Below are 21,161 nucleotides of genomic sequence, written 5' to 3' on the forward strand. Positions count from 1 at the left end.
CCTAACTTATCAATTCTATAACTGCAAGTTGCACCTGTTAAACCACTTCACCTATTTTGCCCATCCCTCTAACCTCCTCCCCTGTGGTGACCACCACTTAATTCTCTGTATTTATGACTGTTCAATTTACTATGTTCCTTAGATTCCACATAAAAGTAAAGCATATCATATTTGTCTTTCCCTGGCTTATTTCACTTAGCATAAAACCTTCTAGATGCAAACCATGTTGTCACAAATGACAAGATCTCATTCTTTTTGTGGCTGAGTAATATTCCATTGTGTAATATGCCATCTTCTTTACTTGTTCAACTATCAATGGACACTTAGGTTGCTTCATATCTTGGCTATTGAAAATAATGCTGCAATAAACACAGGGGTGCACCTATCTTTTTCCAATTAGTGTTTCTATTTTCTGTGGATAAATACCCACTAATGGAATTACTGGATTATATGGTATTTCTATTCTTAATATTTTTATTAAAGAAAATGATCTTTTTTGAGAAAGAGAGACAGAGTACAAGCAGGGGAAGAATAGAGAAAGAGACAAAGAATCTGAAGCTGGCTCCGGGCTCTGAGCTGTCAGCACAGGGCCTGACATGGGGCTCGAACTCACAAACCACGAGTTCATGACCTGAGCCAAAGTCAGAAGCTTAACCAACTGAGCCACCCAGGCGCTCCTCTATTTTTAATTTTTTGAGGAATCTCCAGCTTGTTCCCCACAGTAGTTACAGCAATTTACACATTCCCACCCATGATGCACAAGGGTTCTCTTTTCTCTACATTCTCACCAGTACCTGTTCATTTTTGTCTTTTTGATATTAGCTGTCCTGACAGGTCTAAGGCAACAGGTCTCTATGGTTTTGTTATGTATTTCCCTGATGGTTAGTGATGTGAGCATTTTTTCATGTGTCTCTTGTACATCCAAATATCTTCTTTGGAAAAATGTCTATTTAGGTCCTCTGCACATATGTAAACCAGATTGCTGTTATTTTTTAATATTTTGTCTTTTATTTTTTTGAGAGAGACAGAGAAAGAATGCAAGCTGGGGAAGGGCAAAGAGAGAAAAGGAAAGAGAATTACAAGCAGGGTCCACATTGTCAGTGCAGAGACCAATGTGGGGCTTGAACTCAATGAACTGTGAGATCATGACCTGAACCAAAATCAAGGGTTGGAAGCTTAACCAACTGAGCCAACCAGGTACTCCCAGATTGCCATAATTTTTATTTTTTTTTTGGTGTTCAGTTATATAAATTTTTACATATTTTGGATATTAACCCTTTATCAAATATATCATTTGCAAATATCTCCTCCCATTCAGTAGGATAGCTTTTTTCTTTTAATGTTTATTTTTGAGAGAGTGAGTGAGCAAGTGAGCAGAGGAGGTGTGGGATAGAGGGGAGGATCTGAAGCAGCCTCTGTGCTGACAGTAGACAGCCCAATGCAGGGCTTGAACCCATGAACCATGAGATCATGACCTGAGCTGAAGTCAGACACTTAACTGACTGAGCCACCCAGGCACCCCCAGATAGCTCTTCATTTTGTTGACAGTATCCTTTGCTGTGCAAAGCCTTTTTATTTTGGTGTAGGTCCAATAGTTTGTTTTTGCTTTTGTTTCCCTTGCCTGAGAGGACATATTTATTAGTAAACTGCTGCTAAGGGTGACGTCTACGACATTACTGCCTATGTTTTCTTCCATGAGTTTTATGGTTTCTGGTCTCATGTTTAGGTCCTTAATCCATGTGAAATTTATTTTGTGGACCGTGTAAGAAATTGGTCTCCTTTCATTCTTTTGCATGTAGCTGTCTGGTTTTCCCAACACCGTTTACTGAAGAGACTATCTTCCTCATTGTGTACTCTTGCCTCCTTTACCATAATTAACCACGTAAGTATGGGCTTATTTCCGGGTTCTCTATCCTGCTCCATTGATCCATGTGAATGTTTTTATGCCAGTACCAAACTGTTTTCATTACTATAGTTTTGTAGTGTATCTTGAATCTGGGATTGTGGTACCTCCAGCTTTGTTCTTTTTGTATTTTCATAGGGGTTACACTGAACCTGTAGATTGGTCTGAGTAGTATGGATATTCTGACAATATTAGTTCTTCCAATCCATAAACATGATATACCTCCCATTTTTTTGTGTTGTCTTCAATTTCTCTCATCAATATTTTCTAGTGTTCAAAAGACAGGTCTATCACTTTCTTGGTTAAATTTCTTCCTAGGTATTTCATTCCTTTTGGTGTAATTGTAAATGGGATTGTTTTCTTAATTTCTCCTTCTACCACTTCATTATTAGTTTATGTAAATTCAAGAGAATTCTATAAATTAATTTTGTATCCTGTGACTTTACTGAATTTATTTATTAGTTATGATAGTTTTTGGGTAGAGTCTTCAGGATTTTCTATATATAGTACCATGTCACTGCAAATAGTGATGATTTTACTTCTTCCTTACCAGTTTGGATGCCTTCCCTCCCTCCTCCAACCTCTGGCCTGAATGCTATGCATAGGACTTTCAGTTCTATGTTCAATAAAAGTGACAAGTGAATACCCTTGTCTTGTTCCTGAGGGATTAAAAAAAAAAAAACAACAACAACTACACAGTGGTAATGCATCCTATTAGAATCTTACGTTGTTGTATATGTGCTACCGAAGCAGGCACTACAATCTAACACTATTGTGAGACTTCATTTTGACTTCTTGCCTTAGCATTCAATTTCATATTAGAAACAATCCATATATAGAGAATCTAGTAAATTAAACAAACAAGCACAAACTACACACAAAAAAAGCATGAATCTCACAGCAGCTTCTGAAGAGGAGTTGAAGAAGGATAATTCACAAACACAAAGAACAAAAAAAAAGGTGAGAATTCATTAAGACAATGCCTTTTAAAGGAGATATCTTAACCCAAACCACCTCGAGATGGGGGTAAAAGCAAAGACCAGATATGTCATGACTACTGGATATGACCTTATGACCTTGTATCACAAAGTATCTATATGGGTACTTTGAAAAGGTAAAAGTTATATCTGACAGTGATTAAAAAAAAAGACCAATTAAATAAGAGACAACATTTAATAATTAATAACTGAATTCTGAGCTATTTTTAAAGAACATAATTCATCACTAATAGCATCATCTCAGCAAATAAATACTTTAAAAAGTAACCACAGGGGCACCTGGGTGGCTCAGTCAGTTAAACATTGGACTTCAGCTTAAGTCATGACCTGATAGTTTATGAGTTTGAGCCCTGCGTCCAGCTCTGTGCTGTTAGAGTGGAGCCTGGAGCCCACTTCGAGTCCTGTGTCTCCCTCTCTCTGCCTCTCTGAGCCTCCCTCGCCACCCCACCCCTCCCCCCCGCCCTGGCTCTCTCTCAAAAATAAGCTTTAAAAATTAAAAAAAAAAAAAAAAAGTAACCACAAAAAGAAATAGCCACAACATATTACGATGGCATAAAAAAAAAATCACCTAGGAATAAACAAAAATGTGCAAGATCTCTGCACAAAAAACTGCAATCTGTACAGAAAAAACAATCTAAATGGACTAGCAGAGTCATAAAAAACAATTATCACACAAACTAAGAGTTACTGTAACTCCACACAAACTTTCAGTGTGTGTGTGTGTGTGTGTGTGTGTATGTGTGTGTGTGTAGAACTCGACAGGCTGATTCTAACATTTACCAAAAAATTCAAATTACCAAGAACAGGCAAGACAATCACCAAGGAAGAAGTGGTGGAACTTGCACTACCAGAAATTCAGATGGTTTCTGAAACTAGAGAAATTAAAACAGTGATTGGTACAGGGATAGACAGATTAAAAAACAAACAAACAAAAAAACAGAACAGAAATCCCAGAAACAAACCAATATATATGAAGTCACATAATTTATCAAAGTAGAAGTTTACAACAACAAGGAAAAATGGCAACATCAAAAATTATGCTTAGAGTGGTGCCTGGGTGGCTCAGTCGGTTGAGTGTCTGACTCTGGCTCAAGTCATGATCTTGCAGTTCATGGGTTCGAGCCCTGCGTCAGGCTCTGTGGTGACAACTCAGAGCCTGGAGCCTATGGTGACAACTCAGAGCCTGGAGCCTGCTTCAGATTCTGTCTGTCCTGTCTCTCTCACTCTCTCTCTGCCCCTTATGCTTAGTAGACATGGTAAAGACATTGGGGAAGGGAGATAAAATAAAACTTCTGGCTGACACATCAGTTGTAGGATTATAGACCTAAATGTGAGGGCAGAACAATAATGCTTTTAGGATGTAATATAGATCTTCAAAATCTCAGATTAAGGAAAGAATTCTTGAGCAAGACAAAAGCACTAACCGTAAAGAAAAGGATGAATAAATTCATTACCATTTTAAAGGTCTGTTCAAGATACAGCAGGGATTAGCAGCCTACCTCAGGCTTATTTTTGGACAGCCCCAGAGTGAAAAATGGCTTAATAAATGAAAGAATAGGTAACACAGACCAAAAACATGGCTCATGTAGCCTAACACACTTATTGTTAAAATCTGTAAACCTCCTATACTATTATCAGGCAAAAAAGATTTTATTTTTGTGTGAATTTATTTTATTTTTTAATGTTTATTTTTGAGAGTGAGACAGTGAGCCTAAGTAGGGGAGGGGTGGGGGGTGGACAGAGGATCCAAAATAGGCTCCGCACTGACAGCAGTGAGCCTGATGCGGGGCTCAAACTCATGAACAAGATCATGACCTGAGCAGTTGGACACTCAAGTGACTAGTCACCCAAGCATCCCAGACAAAAAAGATTTTAAATCAAAACGGACTGCAAGAGACAAATGACAATATATACGACCAAAAAGTTCAATACAGCAAGAAGATAAAACAATTATAAATATTTATGTACTTAATAAGATGATCAAACATATGAAGCAAACATTGAAGGAAGAAATAATTTCACAGTAACAGGTGGAGACTTCAATATCCCACTCTCAATAACCAATCAAAGAATCAGAAAGCAGGTAAGGAAACATCTTCAATAACACAATAAACCAACTAGATCTAACAGATGTATTATACAGAACACTCTACCCAATAAAAGAATACACATTCTTCTCAGATACACATGGGATATTCTCCAGGATGGGCCATATGTTCATGCAAATTAAGTCTCAACAGATTTAAAAAGATTAAAAAAAATTTTTCTCTGACCATAACAGATAAAGAAATTAGTAACAAAGAAACTGGAAAACTCACAAATTAGTGGAAATTGAACAACACACTCTTAAATCATGAGGAAAATTAGAAAACACTCAGGAATAAAAATGAAAACACAACATACCAAAACCTATGGGATGCAGCAAAAGCAGTGTTGAGGGAAAAACTTATAGTTATAAATGCTTACATTAAAAAAGAAGAAAGAGGGGCACCTGGACGGTTCAGTCAGTTAAGCATTCGACTCTTGATTTCGGCTTAGGTCATGATCTCACAGTTAGTGGGATCAAGCCCCACATCAGACCCCATGCTGAGTGTGAAGCCTGCTAGGGATTCTCTCTTTATCTCTCTCTCAAAATAAATAAACTTAAAAAAAAAAAAAAAAGAAGAAAGCTGGAGCAGCTACATTAATTTCAAACAAAGCAGACTTTAGATTAAGCTACATAGGGATAAAAAGAATGCATAATGATAAAGGGGTCAAAGACATAATAATCCTTAATATGTATGCACTGACAAAAGTGTGTCAAAATCTGTGAGCAAAAACTGGTAAGACTACAAGGAGAAATAGACTAAATCACTACTATAGCCGGAGACTTCTACACTCCTGTATTAGCAACTGACAGATCTAACATACAGAAAATTAGAAAACTGACATCTATAGATTATTTTAACCAACAAGGCTATTCACATTCTTCTCAAGCCCACATGGACCATTCATCAAGACAGACCACATTCTGAACCTTAAAACACACCTTTAACAAATTTAAAAGATTAAAAATCATACCAATGTGCTCTCCACTCCAAGAGTGTCTATCTTTTAACTGGCTTTAAATTCACATTTAAAGTGATTATTAGAGTACACTTGTCATGATGAGCACTGAGTAATGTATAGAATTCTTGAATCATTATATGGTATACCTGAAACTAATACTGTATGTTATTTATACTTCAACTTAAAAAAAGACAAAAATTTGATGTGCTCTTAAGACTGCAACAAAATTAAAATGGAGATCAAAGGGGTCACTGGGTGGCTCAGTTGGTTAAGTGTCTGACTTCTGGTTTTGGCTCAGGTCATGCATGATCTGACACTTCATGAGTTTGAGCCCCATGTCAGGCTCTGTGCTGATGGCCAGAGCCTGCTTGGGATTTTCTCTCTCTCCCTCTCTCTCTGCCACTCCTCCACTCATTCCTTCTCTCTCAAAATAAAATAAACATAAAAAAAAAAAACCTGCAGATCAATAAAAGATAGTGGGAAAATTTCAAAATACATGAAGATTAAGTAACACAGGATATCTGACATGAGTCAAATATCAGGAGAAACTTTAAAGTATTTTTTTTACTAAATGAAACCAATATAAAACTTACTAAAATTTGGGGGATGTACAAAAAGCAATGTTTACAGGGAAATTTATAGCAGTCAAAGTACATATTTGAAAAGAAGCCCTAAAACCAACCATTTAGCTTCCATCTTAGGAAAGTAAAGAAAGAACAGCACTATAAACTTAAAGGAAGCAGAAAAGAAGTTAGAGCAGAAATCATTAAAATTGAAAACAGTAAACCAATAAAGGGTATCAATGAAACTGCCATGACGTGGATGGAGCTAGAGTGTATTATGATAAGGGAAATAAGTCAGGCAGAGAAAAATACCATATGATTTCACTCCTATGTATAATTTAAGAAAAAAACCAGATGAACGTATGGGAAGGGGAAAAAAGAGATAAAGAGAGAAACCTTAAGAGACTCTTTTTGATAGAGAACTTAAGGTTGATGGAGGGGGGTGATTGGGAGATGGGCTAAATGGGTGATGGGTACTAAGGAGGGCCCCTTGTCATGTTGAGCACCAGGTGCTATATATGTAAGTGATGAATCACTGAAAACAATATTACATTATATGTTAACTGGAATTCAGATTTTAAAAAATTGAAAATAAGTATCAATGAAACTGATTCTTTGAAAAGGTCAATAAAATTGATTAAACTCTAGCTAAGCTAACCAAGAAAAAAAAAGTGAAGTCAGAAATTAATATCAGAAATGAAGGAAGTATCATCATTATTAATCCCATGAACAGTGAATGGAAAATATAGGAGTATTGTGAACTCTATGCCCACAAACTTGGTAACTCAGATGAAACAGACCAATCCTTAAAACACAGTCTACCAAAATTCACATAGGAGAAACAGATCATCTGAATAGGTCTGTATCTATTAAACAAATGTAATCAATAATTAATTATCTTCCAAATCAGAAGGCATCAGGCCCAGATGAATTCAGTGATGATTTCTACCAAACATTTAAGGAAGAAATGATACCAGTTCTCTATAATTGAAACCAGGATACAGAATCAGAAGGTACACTTGCTAACCCACTTGATGAAGCCAGCATACCAGACAGACCAAAACCAGACAGACATCACAAGAAAAGAAAACTAGTATCTCTTTCACGAACATTGATGCAAAATCCCTCAACAATGTATTAGCAAATTGAATCCACAAAGAACTATATCACAAGTGAAATTTATCTCAGGTATGCAAGCTGGTTCAACATTTGAACATCTATCACGTATGTTATCATTAACTGGCCAAACAGGCCCAAGAAGAAAAACCATATGACCATATTAATATATGCACAAACAGCCTTTGACAAAATCAATTACCCATTCAAAATAAAAACTCTCAGGAAACTAGGGATAGAGGGGAACTCTTTTAACATGATAATAATCTACCAGAACCTACAGCTAAACATCCTATTTAATAGTAAGAAATTAGATGCTTTCCTTCCTAACATCAGGAACAATGAAAGGATGTCCCCTTTCACCACTCCTATTCAACACTGTAATCAAAGTCCTAATTATTGCAATAGGCAAATAAAAAAGAACATTTTAACTGGAACAACAGAGAAGATCAGCACTGCCCTTGTGCAAAGATAACACACAAATTCAAAAAGCATTCCATAAAAAAGAAAAGACAAATTTTAAAGTGTACAGATCAAGAAGGAAGACAACTCTATCTGCAGGTGATATATCTATGTAGAAAATTCTAAAATTCTAACCACCACCACAACAAACCCTTCTAGCTCTAATGAGCAATTATAGCAAGGTTGCAGGATAAAAGGTAAATATATAAAAGTTAATTGCTTTCTCACATACCAGCAATGAACAATAGGAATTTGAAACTGAGAACAATAAATACTATTTACATTAGCACCAAACAAGGAAAAATAGTGGGTATACATCCAGAAAAAGATGCACAGGAATCGACATAAGGAAAACTACAAAAAATTCTGATAAAAGAAATAAAAAATCTGACTAAATGAAGAGATATTCCATGTATGTGGACAGGAAGACTCAATATTTTGAGATGTCAAATCTTCCCAACTACATCTGTAGATTCAATGGAATCCTACAAAAGTCCAAGGAAGCTATTTTGTGGATATCGACAAAATGATTCTAAACTTTATAGGGAGGGGTGCCTGGGTAGCTCAGTCAGTTAAGCTTCTGACTTCAGCTCAGGCCATTATCTCATGGTTCATGAGTTTGAGCCCCACATCGGGCTCTCTGGTGTCAGCACAGAGCCTGCTTCAGATCATCTGTCTCCCTCTCTCTCTACACCTCCTATGTGCTATTGCTCTCTCTGAAAAATAAATAAACATTAAAAATAAAAATAAATTTTATATGGAAAGGCAAAAGACCACGAACAACAAACACAATTCAGAAGGGCAAGCTGGAAGACAATACCAGACTTCAAGACCTACTCTATTCATATATACATATATATATATACACTTATTATGTGTTTGTATACATATATATACATACACAGATACATATTTACTATCTATATAAATATATAGTATATACTAAACATGTACTATAAAACTTTTAGGAAGTAAAAGGAGAAAACCTAAGTTACTTTGTGTTTATGAGTTTTTAAATACAAAAACCAAAAGCATGATCAATGAAAAAAAAATCAGTCTTTATTAAAATTGGAAACATGAAAAAAAATAAATAAATAAAATTGGAAACATGTCTGTTCTGCAAAAGACGTTATTAAGAGAACAAAAAGACATACCACAGACTGGGAGAAAATATTTGCAAAAACACCTATCTGATTAAGGACTGATACTCAATACCTACAAAGAATTTTTAAAGCAATTAACAGCCAACTCTGATCAGCAACCAAAATTTTTAAAAGGCAAAAGTTCTGAATGGTCATGTCATCAAAGAAGATACACAGATGGTAAATCTGAAGCATCTTAAAAGATGTTCCACATGATGGTCATCAGGAACATGCAAATTACAGTAAGAGTGAGAGCTACCACTGCACATCCATTAGAATGGCTGAAAATCAAAACATGGGCCAGGATGTGAATCAACACCAACTCTCAATCGTTGCTGCTGAGAATGCCAATGAAAATGGCAACTTTAGAAAACTGTTTGGCAGTTTGTTATTACAAACTAAATGTACTCTTATCAAAGATCTATCAGTCATGCTCCTTTGGTACTTACCTAAATTAGCTGAAAATCTGTGTCCACACAGAAATCTATACGTGAATATTTAATGCTGCTTTATTCTTAACTGCCCAAACTTGGAATCAAACAAGTATCCTTCAACAAGTAATGGATAAATTGCAGCACATCCATACAAGGAACTATTATTCATCAATAAAGAGATGAGCTACCAAGCCATGAAAAGACATGAAGGAACCTTAAGTGCGTATTTCAAAAAGGAAAAGAAGTCAGTCTGAGGAGGCTACACATACTGCATGATTCCAACTATGACATATAGAAAAGGCAAAAGTATCAAAGATCAGGGGTTACCAAGTGTTGAGGGGTATGGAGGAAGATGAACAGGAGAAGCACAGGGAAATTTTAAGGGTGGTGAAACTGCTCTGTAGGATACTGTAATGATGAATCCGTAACATTATGTTTTTGTTGAAACCCACTGACCAATACAACACAAAATGAACATTAAACTATGGACATGATTTAATAATAACAATGTATCAGAACTGGTTAATTGCAGCAAAGGTACCACTGTAATGCAAGATGTTAACAAGAGAGGAAAACTGTTTTGGGGGTTGGGAGCACAGCACATATGGGAGCTCGATGCTAAATGATGTTTTTCTGTATAATTGTTCAAAATATTCATCAATAAGTGTTGGTGACGATGTGGAGAAACTCTGCAACTCTTGTGCACCGTTGGTTGGATTATGATATAACCATTACCTGCATGGATTACTGTGACAGTTCCTCAAAATATTAAAAATGTAGCTATTAATATGATCCAGAAATTCCGCTTGAGTATATATATCCAAAAGATTAAAAGCCAGGTCTTGAAGAGACATTTGCATGCCCATATTCATAGCAGCCCTATACGAAAAAACCAAGAGGTGGAAGAAACCCAACTGCCCATCAGATGATGAATGAATAAACAAAATTCATATACATACCAAGGAGTATTATTTGGCCTTAAAACAGAAATCCTGCCACATGGTATACAAATGAACTGTCAGGACACCATGTGAAATGAGGCAGTCATATTAAGACAAGTATGTACGATTTCACATTTATGAGGTAAATGGAAGTAGTGAAATGGATAGTAACTGAAAGTAGAATGGTGGTTAAACAGGAAAAGGGGAGGAATTGTTGTTTAATGGGTTTAATGTTTCAGATTTGCAAGATGAAAAAGTTCTGAAGATCTGTTTCACAACAATATGAATATACTTAACAGTACTTAATTATACACTTTTATAAAATGTGCTAAAAAGCATAACACAGTATTTACCATCTTAACCATTTTTAAGTATTAAAAAAACTTTTTCAGGGGCACCTGGGTGGCTCAGTCGGTTAAGCATCCGACTTCAGTCAGATCATGATCTCACCATTCGTGACTTCGAGCCCCACGTCAGGCTGTGTGCTGACAGCTCAGAGCCTGGAACCTGTTTCAGATTCTGTGTCTCCCTCTCTCTCTGTCCCCCCCGCTCAGGTCATGATCTCATAGTTCATCAGATAGAGGCCCCTCTCAAGCTCTGCAATGACAACATGGAGCCTGCTTGAGATTCATTCCCTCCCTCCCTCCCTCCCTCCCTCTCTCTCTCTCTCTCTCTCTCTGCCCCCCTTTCCTTGCCCCTATCCTGCTCACATTCTCTCTCTCAAAATAAATAAACTCAAAGAAAAATTTAATAAATAAATAAATAAGGCAAACCAGAGACGCCTGGGTGGCTGAGTCAGTTAAGCATCTGACTCTTGATCTCAGGGTTGTGAGTTCAACCCTGCATTGGGCTCCATGATGGGTGTGGAGCCTACTTTAAAAAAAAAAAAAAAAAGGCAAACCAAATGGAAGAAGGTATTTGCTAAACATTTAACTGAGAATGGGATCATATACATAATACAGAATTCATATGCATTCCCCAAAAAGACATACCATGTAATTAAAAAGAGAGTCTGATGGAAATATTGTAAAAAGACTTACACTATAACAGATCACAAGATATCAAAAAGGCCTATCAAGATATGAAAGAGTTCTCACCTCATCTGTATTCAAAGGAATAAAAGTTAAAAATTTCAATAAAGTAACACAATACCAAACTGGTTAAACATTTTAAAATCTGACGACACAATTTTTGAGGAAGCGTGAACAGAAATTCCCATAAATGGGGGCGCCTGGGTGGCGCAGTCGGTTAAGCGTCCGACTTCAGCCAGGCCACGATCTCGCGGTCCGTGAGTTTGAGCCCCGCGTCAGGCTCTGGGCTGATGGCTCAGAGCCTGGAGCCTGTTTCCGATTCTGTGTCTCCCTCTCTCTCTGCCCCTCCCCCGTTCATGCTCTGTCTCTCTCTGTCCCAAAAATAAATAAACGTTGAAAAAAAAAATTTTTTTTTAAAAAAATAAAAAAAAAAGAAATTCCCATAAATGACTTAAGGGACCATAAACTGGTATAGCCTCTTTATAAAAGTTTTGCATTACATTGAAGATATAAATACATTAAACCCAAAATTCCTAGATACAGACCCAAAAGAAATACATTTACATATGTATGTACTAGGAGGCATGTAAAACAATATTCCCAAAACTATTTTTTGTAACAGCCAAAGGTTGCAAACAATCTAAATATCCATCAATTACAGAAGAATAAATTGCGGCATATTAGTACAATGAAATAATACAGAGCAAAGGAAATTAACAAACTACAGCCACACATAACATTTATGAACCAATACAAAGTTGAAGGAAAAAGCAAGACACAAAAAACATCCTATATGATTCCATTTATATAAAGTTCACTATCAGATATAACTAAACTAATACATTTGAACAATGAACACTTAGAAGCATATGAAGAAAAGCAATAAAATGACTGCACAAAACCAATAGTGGTTATCCCTATGAGAGAAGGAGGCAGTAATTTGGAAGGACCAGGTGGTTAAGGCTCCTGGGGTACCAGCAGTGCTCTGTTGATTTCTTGACCTCTCCAAGAGTGATCTCATGGTTGTTCCTTTTATAACTGGCTAAACTGTACAATTATGTTTTATACACTTTTCTGCATATAAATTATTTTCATAACGTTTAAATTTTTAAAAAATCATTCTTAATGGTTAGATTTAAGAAGTATGTTGTTACTGTAAAGATGAGGTCAATGACCTAGGCACTTTAGTTACAGAAAAAGGTTCCACCATGGAGTGTATGGTATTGTCAATAAAGGAAGGACTTTAAAAAAAAAAACCACAAATTGTCATTTTTTTATTTGCCCAAGTCACCTAATTTTAATGTTTTTAATTATTTGACCTTAAGATTATAAAGGTGATGATTAACTTGAAATTCATTACTATAAACATACTGTATAAGCAAAAATGAACCTTATAAATTTGTTTCTATATCTAATCTCAGTTAATTTGGAGCAACCAAAAACAATTTTTTTATGTTTTTGAGAGAGACAGAGTGTGAGCAGGGGAGGGGCAGGGAGAGAGGGAGATACAGAACCTGAAACAGACTCCAGGCCCCAAGCTGTCAGCACAGAGCCTGACATGAGGCTCGAACTCATGAACTGCGAGATCATGAACTATGAGATCATGACCTGAGCCGAAATTGGACACTTAACTGAGGCAACGAGGCGCCCACAGAAAAACAAATTCTACTGTTGTTGTTTGAGACAATTTTTCTTCCTCTAAACATGGGTAAAGGTACTTACTGGGACCATATTTTTTTCCATCACCTGAATTCAACAGGTTCAACAATCAGCATGTGATTATCACATGAGACCTAAAAAAAAAAATTACTTGATACTGACAGATCACTTTTAAACTGCAAGACCACTAGAGGTCACCAGTGCAAAACATTCAACATTGAGCTAATACCAGCCTCAAGTTATTTCACGATTACTATAGTTTCCAGGGTTTCCAAAATAAGAGTATCTTGCTTAAAACATATAAATTACTCAACAATATCTGTTTTACTGTAAGTTTTCTCTAAACAAAATTTAAACTAAATGCAAACACTAAAGACAAGTGAGTTTTAATGATTTTAAAACATTCTTTAGAACTTTTTGGGAAACTGATTATGCCAAGGAATTAACAAAGAAACTTTTAAATACTTTAGGTACAGAAGCAAATTAAAGACAAAATCGGGTTATAGCAACTATTAACAAATTAAAAATACCACTATTCTAAATAGTAGGCTCTCAACAAGTGTTAGCACCCTCTCCCCTAAGGGCCAACTAAAATTATACAAAATTATTCTGGGGTTAAGCAAGGTTCAGTCAGTTGTAAGTAATTTAGGATAAAGGTAAAAAGACTCAGCTATCCCAGTGATATTTTATATAAAATGAAATACTTAATACAGAGGTTTCAAAACCTAGCTAAATATCAGAATCACCAAGGAGCTTAGATATTAAAACAGACATACTTAGCCTCATAATTCAGTGTGTCAAGGTATTGCTCAGAAATCTTTGTATAATCATCTCATGATACAAAAGCAGTTCACCATTTAACAACGTACACTCAAATGGCATACTGAGTTTTTAAGAATGAACAAAAAGGCTGCTTGCAATAACTTTCCAACATATAGATAAGAATTCCAGAGAAAAGAGAAACACTAAAAATACTAAAATTTCCAGAGACAAATAAAATCTGTTTTGATCTCTTCTACCAGAGCTTAGAACAAAATTTAATAAAAATACCACTCCATCCTCTAAAATCCCAGTATCATTTTTTCACGGCAATAGTTGGTTTAAAGCATAGGAGATTTTCAACTATCAACTCTGTATTCTCATTTATCTGGTATTTGAAAGGATTTAAGCTCCATTCTCCATAAATACCCCCTTTTAAGTATAATACTGCAAGCCATTTTAATGGGCTCTCTAAAAACACTGTTTACTGATATTGTAACTATTTTCTAAATCTGTTATAAATACATCATATACAACTTCAGAAAAGCTCTCAAATACTGCAAAAGAGTAACATGGTATTTTATAGCACTTACTTAGAATCAGCAGAATAAGATGGACACATCCTCTGAGCTGCGCAGAGCTACTTCTCCTATCAAAATAGTATACTTAAAACATTCTGCCAACTTAAAAAAATTTTTTTGTTTATTTATTTTTGAGAGAGAGAGACAGAGAGAGAGCAGGGAAGGGGCAGAGAGAGACAGGGGAAGACAGAATCTGAAGCAGGCTCTAGGCTCTGAGCTGTCAGCACAGAGCCTGATGTGGGGCTGGAACTCAAGAGACGTGAGATTATGACCTGAGCCAAAGTCAGAAGCTTAACCGACTGAGGCACCCAAGTGCCCCACATTCTACGAACTTTTAAAAAGACTTTTCCAACTCTTGGTCAAGTTTGTTATCTATACAACTGAAGTACTGGCAACAAGCCTCCCCGTTCTGTCAACCATCCTATTTTGTGCTAAGTTAGGAATCCAAGTTATATTTAAGCTAAGAATAAATAACCTCCACTTCTAACATAGTGACTTGGGGCGCCGGGGTGGCTCAGTCGGTTGGGCAACCGACTTCGGCTCAGGTCATGATCTCGCAGTCCGTGAGTTCGAGCCCCGCATCGGGCTCTGTGCTGACGGCTCAGAGCCTGGAGCCTGTTTCAGATTCTGTGTCTCCCTCTCTCTCTGACCTTCCCCCATTCATGATCTGTCTCTCTCTGTCTCTAAAATGAATAAACGTTAAAAAAAAAAAAATATATATATATATATTAGTGACTTTCAGCTTCTGTTTTGTTTTTTTTCTGCTGACAGGATTGATTCCTCAGGAGAGTCAATAACAGGAATGTTGACTAAATGAAAGATTACTGCACTGTGATAAAATAACAAAATAGCTTTCACAGCACTTTAAAACTAGAGGGGAAAAAACCATGATTCTTGTTACTGGAGGGCAAACTTATGTTCTCAAGACTGGTATGTTTCTTGAAACCATTTTTTAACTCTAAAGAGATATTCCAAATTTTAAGGTAAAAATAAAAAGATTACAAACTATCTTACAAGCAAGTTTTCAAGAATAATAGCTGAGGGGAATTTATTATTTTTTCTCTTAAAAGTCAAAGCACTTTTTTTACTCATCAACTGAGGCAATTACTTATCAGGTAAGCTATTTAAAATCACTATGGGGCAGCTAGGTGGCTGACTCTCGATTTCAGCTCAGGTCATGATCCCAGGGCTGTGGAATAAAGCCCCACGTCGGGCTCCGTGCTGCGTGTGGAGCCTGCTTGGGATTGTTTCTCTCTCCCTCTGCCCCTCTTCCCGGCTCGTGCTGTCCCTAAAAAAATTTTTTAAAATCATTATAAATTTTGAGATATTAATGTGAAAAAAAGACACAGTTATGCAGTATGAGTTTCACTAGCACAGGTCTGCATTCCTTTATCAAAACCTTCAAGCCAGATGTGTTCTGGAATTTATTACTCAAGTGTATATACCACACATTAGGTAACACTTCATCCAATGAAAGTTTTAACAAAATCAAACAAATACAACAAAGTACTTGTATATGACTTTCAGTAAGTGGGATAAAGACTAAAAAGTTTTGTGTTACTCCAAATAAGGTTTCTGCCATCAAATGGTTAACAAAAACCTTTTGATTATCAGAACTTTGGGACTCTCAGAATTATAAATGAAAAGGAGGAGTAATAACTATCACAAATGCTGTATGTGCCAAACACAGTTTTAAGTACTTAAGTATATGAACTCATTTACTCCTCAATGATCCTGAGATGGTATTATTTTCACCACTTTACTAAACAAATGGGGTACAAAGTGGTAAGAAACTAGGTCATCATCCTAATAATAGCAGTGCACACCTGCAAAACTTGAATCCAAGCAGTCTCACTTCAGAGCAGCTTCTCCTGACCACCAAATGCTGCTCAACGGAGTGGGGAGAGAAAATCAGCTACATCGACAATGGCAGGGTTGAGGACAATCTGATGATGCTACCAGTTCCCCTCCCAAACCCAAAGCAGACATCAATAACTTTGCCTTGGTGTTAGAATTCTTTACATAACTTAGGTTCCAGGCAGCCACGACAAACTATTTGAATCTGCAAGCAGGATGCAAAATATTTGCCAGCCCAATTTCATACTAAGAAAATCAAAATACTAAACAAAATCAAATATCCTTGTTTTGCTACAAATTAGACAAACGCCACTAAAATGTAAGCTCCAGAATATTAGGAATATTTGTCTTGTTCACTGATGTATTCCTATTACCCAGGACAGTACATGGCATAAGTAAAAACTCAGTAAATATTTGTTGCTGAATAAATGAAGTCACAATTACATAGTTTCTCAGTTTTCTCAATTGTAAAATATGGGAATAACCCTATATGTACAACTTCTAGCTGAATCTCAAATCTGCAAGCATTTAACTCATCTAGGATAGAAAATGACATTACTTCTAAAGAAGGTTGAGAGGTTTTTCACATGCTTAAAAGAAGAATTCACTTTGGTTAAATAAATGTGTTTGTGATTGTGGCAATTTTATCTAATCTGTATTAATTCAGTATATTAATGATCAAAATTAAGAAAACATTAAGGGACATTTAAGCTGAGCATGAATAAGCTGAAAGAATTCTGAATTTAGGAGTCCTAGGTATCTATAGCCACATCTATTGCCAGAGGGCTAAAAATCAAACCAACGTACAGTTATTTAACCTCAATTTTTAAATTTCCAAAGGGACAAAAAATCTGAACACAATCCCGGGTATATATTTAAATAACCTTAAGAAAAATCAATGAAGAGAAGAATAATGCTTTTTGGAAATTCTCTTTATTAACAGCTTATGTAGACATTATTACTTCATAAAAGTTTCCCCAAAATAGGATGTCTCCAATTTGGCCCAATTGTGACCACAGTCTTTTGTATGGGGCAAGACAATCAGAACCTATGATTTACAGATGGTCGTCAAAAGCATATGACAACCTGCATTTGCTATTAGCACATGAAGGGGCAGCAGGGCGGAATGTGTCCTATGGGACTGAGTCCTTAAGCCTACGGATGTGATGCTATCTCCAGTTAGATACTGTCAGAATTGAGTTAAACTGCAAAACACCCAGCTGTTGTCACAGAATTGCTTAATGTTTAGAAAACCCACACAACTGATATCTAAAGTGAAGTACAGTTAACCCATAAACCACAATGGTTTGAGATGAGTGGGTCCACTTATACACAGTTTTTGATAAATGTAATACTGTAAATCACTTTATTTTCCTTATGATTTTGTTAATAACATCTTCTTTTCTCTAGCTTACTTTATTGTAAAAATATAGTACATATGTAATACATATAACAAAAAATATGTGTTAACTGTTTACCTTATCCATAAGGCTTCCTTTCAACAGTAGTTATTAGTAGTTAAGTTTTGGGGGAGTCAAAACTTAAATGCGGATTTTCAACTGTGTGGGGGGTCAGTGTCCCTAACTGCGTAGTTCAAGGATCAAATGTACTGATAAACTATTGATAGTAGAGGAGGTACACAGAGATGAGTTTGTCCTTATAGGGACAGCCTCAAGTTTTGCTTAGAAATGATGTGCATTTGGCCCAAACACCTTTAAGAACCCAAGCATTTATCAGGAATCTGAATATTGTAGTAGTAGATATACAGGGTATATTTGCAAATGAGAGGAATACCTAATCTAAAAGGTAATAAATAAACCTTTTACTTAACATCATTATTCCTATATTTCTTTTACTTTCCATACTATGCAGAAAGTAAATTCTTTGAAAACATAGACCACATTGTTACATCCCTCCAATACCTTGCAAATTACATTTTCCATTCTGTATAAGACATGGTGCCAGCTAAATATGTGTTGAATAAATTAATGTTTCCCTGAGTCTAGGAAATAAACAGAAAAAAATACCACTCTGGTTCACACGTACTTTAACTGAGATATATAGCCTTGCTAGTATATCAATGGTATCAATGATTTTTATTAGTAGTAAAGTAGTGAAGTTAACACAAATTCTCAAGTCAAAAGGGGGGGAAAATGCTGAATTTTAACACTGTCTCACACATTCGCTCTCTCTCATACACACACACACCCTACATATAGTTTACTCTGTGTGTTGTTTCTCAAACCCACACAGCTGCTCTAGACATTAATTTTTCTATGTTTACACCAATTCCTACATTTAATGAGTTATGCATATTTTTGCTAGCACAACATGTTTTTAGTTATTTACTCTTACTTTTACCAAATAAATTTACTAAACAAATATGTACAAGTACAAATTTGCTGAGCCATAGTACAACAAAATTAAAGCATTTAAATGAATGGTGATAAAACCACACAACTAGGACAGAATACAGATTTTCTCTTTTTAAATGTCTAGATGGTAGAGACTAAGAATTATTAATAAAAGAAATGAATTCTGTGCAAATCACAGACTTAATGATGACAATAATGATAAAATACACTAAGAAACAGAAATAAAGCCCAGGGGTGCCTGGGTGGCTCAGCTGGTTAAGCAACCAACTGTTCATTTTGGCTCAGGTAATAATCTCACCGTTCGTGAATTAGAGTCCTGTGTCTGGCTCTGCACTGACAGCTCCAAGCATGCTTGGGATTCTCTCTCTCCCTCTCTCTCTGCTTCTCCCGTGCTTACTTGTGCACACCCTCTCTCTCAAAATAAACAAACATTAAGGGGCGCCTGGGTAGCTCAGTCGGTTAAGCATCTGACTTTGGCTCAGGTCATGATCTCATAGTTCCTGAGTTCAAGCCCTGTGTCGGGCTCTGTGCTGACAGCTCAGAGCTTGGAGACTGCTTCAGATTCTGTGTCTCCCTCTCTCTCTGCCCCTTCCCCACTCACAGGCTGACTGTGTCTGTCTGTCTGTCTCTCTCTGAAAAACAAATAAACATTAAAAATTAAAAAAAAAAAAAAAAAAAAAAAGGAAGCCCAGATAATATATAGGATCTGTGTTATTCCAACTCAGAAATGTGGACCTGGGACAGGACAAGAGGCTACAAATTTAGGAAAGAGACTCCAAACAGATTAAAAAAAAAGAAAAAAATCCTGGCTCAACAATCCAAGGAGCTAAACAGAAGTAATGTGACAGCAAACCAGAATGTTAGGGTACTCTAGCAGAGTCTTCAGGGGTACTAAGACTCTTAAGAGATAACACAAAGGGAATGGGGGGGGGGGGTGGGCACCTTCTTTAACTTGTAAGTATATAAGAAAAATGCCAGAAAAATATAGCCATAATTGTCTGCCTAAAACTGACAGTGCACAGAAAATTCCAACCTTGACAATACTAGAAAAGGAAGTAACTGGGATTAAGATAATTAAGACAATTATGACTTAGTTTACCTCAAATGATATAAGTAAAGAGAAGACACTAACCATAGTCTAATCAGCTGCTTCGGGGTTAAGTTAGCTGTATTCCTAGGCTCTATTTTCATTAGCCTAAGCCCAGATATGATCATATCGGTCAGCCTTGTTAAATTAAACAAGAAAGCTATTAGAGTGAGGTGGCTTTAATGCCTTGGTAGCCTACATACGCAAACCAAACCCTTAAGCCTATAATGCCTAAAGATTAAGAAATCATAACCTAGGGACAATGAGTCACAAACAGCCAACTAGGCTTTCTCAAATTGTACCACATCCTTATTAATTAAGTCTTTCCCCTGAATCCTGTCTGCAGTACCCTCCTAACAACTTCTGGTCTGCTGGTGCTCAATTTGAATTGATTTTTGTACAAATAAACTCATAAAAAACTTAACAGCCTGCAGTTATATTGAACATAAGGTGACGTAGGGCAAAGAGGAAACCTCCTTTTCCTCCACTAGATTTGAAGCTGTCTACATGTATTAGAAATGTGTTTAAATACTGGTACTGGTCTTCATTCTTCCAACAATATTTACTGAATGATTCCTATGGCTCTAGGAATACAATGATGCACAAAAGGCCAATACAATCCCATTCTCACTGAGCTTATAGCCTACTATAGGAAAGACAATAAATAGATCAAACATGCGCAATGAAGCTTAATAAATTTCATGATGAAGGAAGTTCACTACATAGAGGACCTAAATTACACTTGCAGGCTCAAAAATGGTTTCAGAGGAAATGACAGCTAAACTTTAAATTGAAGAGAAGAAAGTTCAAACAGGAGAGGAAGTGCTCCACATAAAGAGCATGTATGAAGGCCTAAGAGAAAGGAGAATACGCTAACTTTACCAGAATTTAAAGAAACAAAATATGACTGGAACTTTGTATGTCTAGGGGGAGAAGGGTAGAACAGAGGAAGAAGACATACAAGGGAGATAAAGCTGGAAGGCTGGAGGCTGGCAGACGCCATATTGTGAAAAGGCTTATTAGAAAATACCACAAAAAATCATATGTTTTTGAATGTATCAATACAGGTGACATACAGTGCAATGTATATAATATAAAAAACGTTATGAAGACCTCTTTTAAATATTCTCCAACACAACAGCAGAAATAATAGTATAGAAAAAACTCAACAACAAAAAATAACCTGGTTTAAAAACGGCCAAGTG

At 36.2% G+C, this 21,161-nt stretch overlaps 1 protein-coding gene across 4 annotated transcripts in view; it reads right to left on the minus strand.

Annotated features, from left to right (window-relative positions):
- Nucleotides 1-21,161, minus strand: part of STRN3 (striatin 3) — a 107,106-nt gene that overhangs the window by 56,953 nt on the left and 28,992 nt on the right. Inside the window, exon 1 of one of the 4 annotated variants that reach the window (XM_043554333.1) lies at nt 3,699-3,917. The exons of the other annotated variants lie outside the window; for them this stretch is intronic. The gene's annotated coding sequence lies outside the window, so the exon portion shown is untranslated. Of the gene's footprint in view, nt 1-3,698; nt 3,918-21,161 lie in introns of those variants that run through there. 4 annotated transcript variants of the gene reach the window in all.

This window comes from Prionailurus bengalensis, chromosome B3 (genome assembly GCF_016509475.1).
Source record: "Prionailurus bengalensis isolate Pbe53 chromosome B3, Fcat_Pben_1.1_paternal_pri, whole genome shotgun sequence".
Classification (NCBI taxonomy): Eukaryota; Metazoa; Chordata; class Mammalia; order Carnivora; family Felidae; genus Prionailurus; species Prionailurus bengalensis.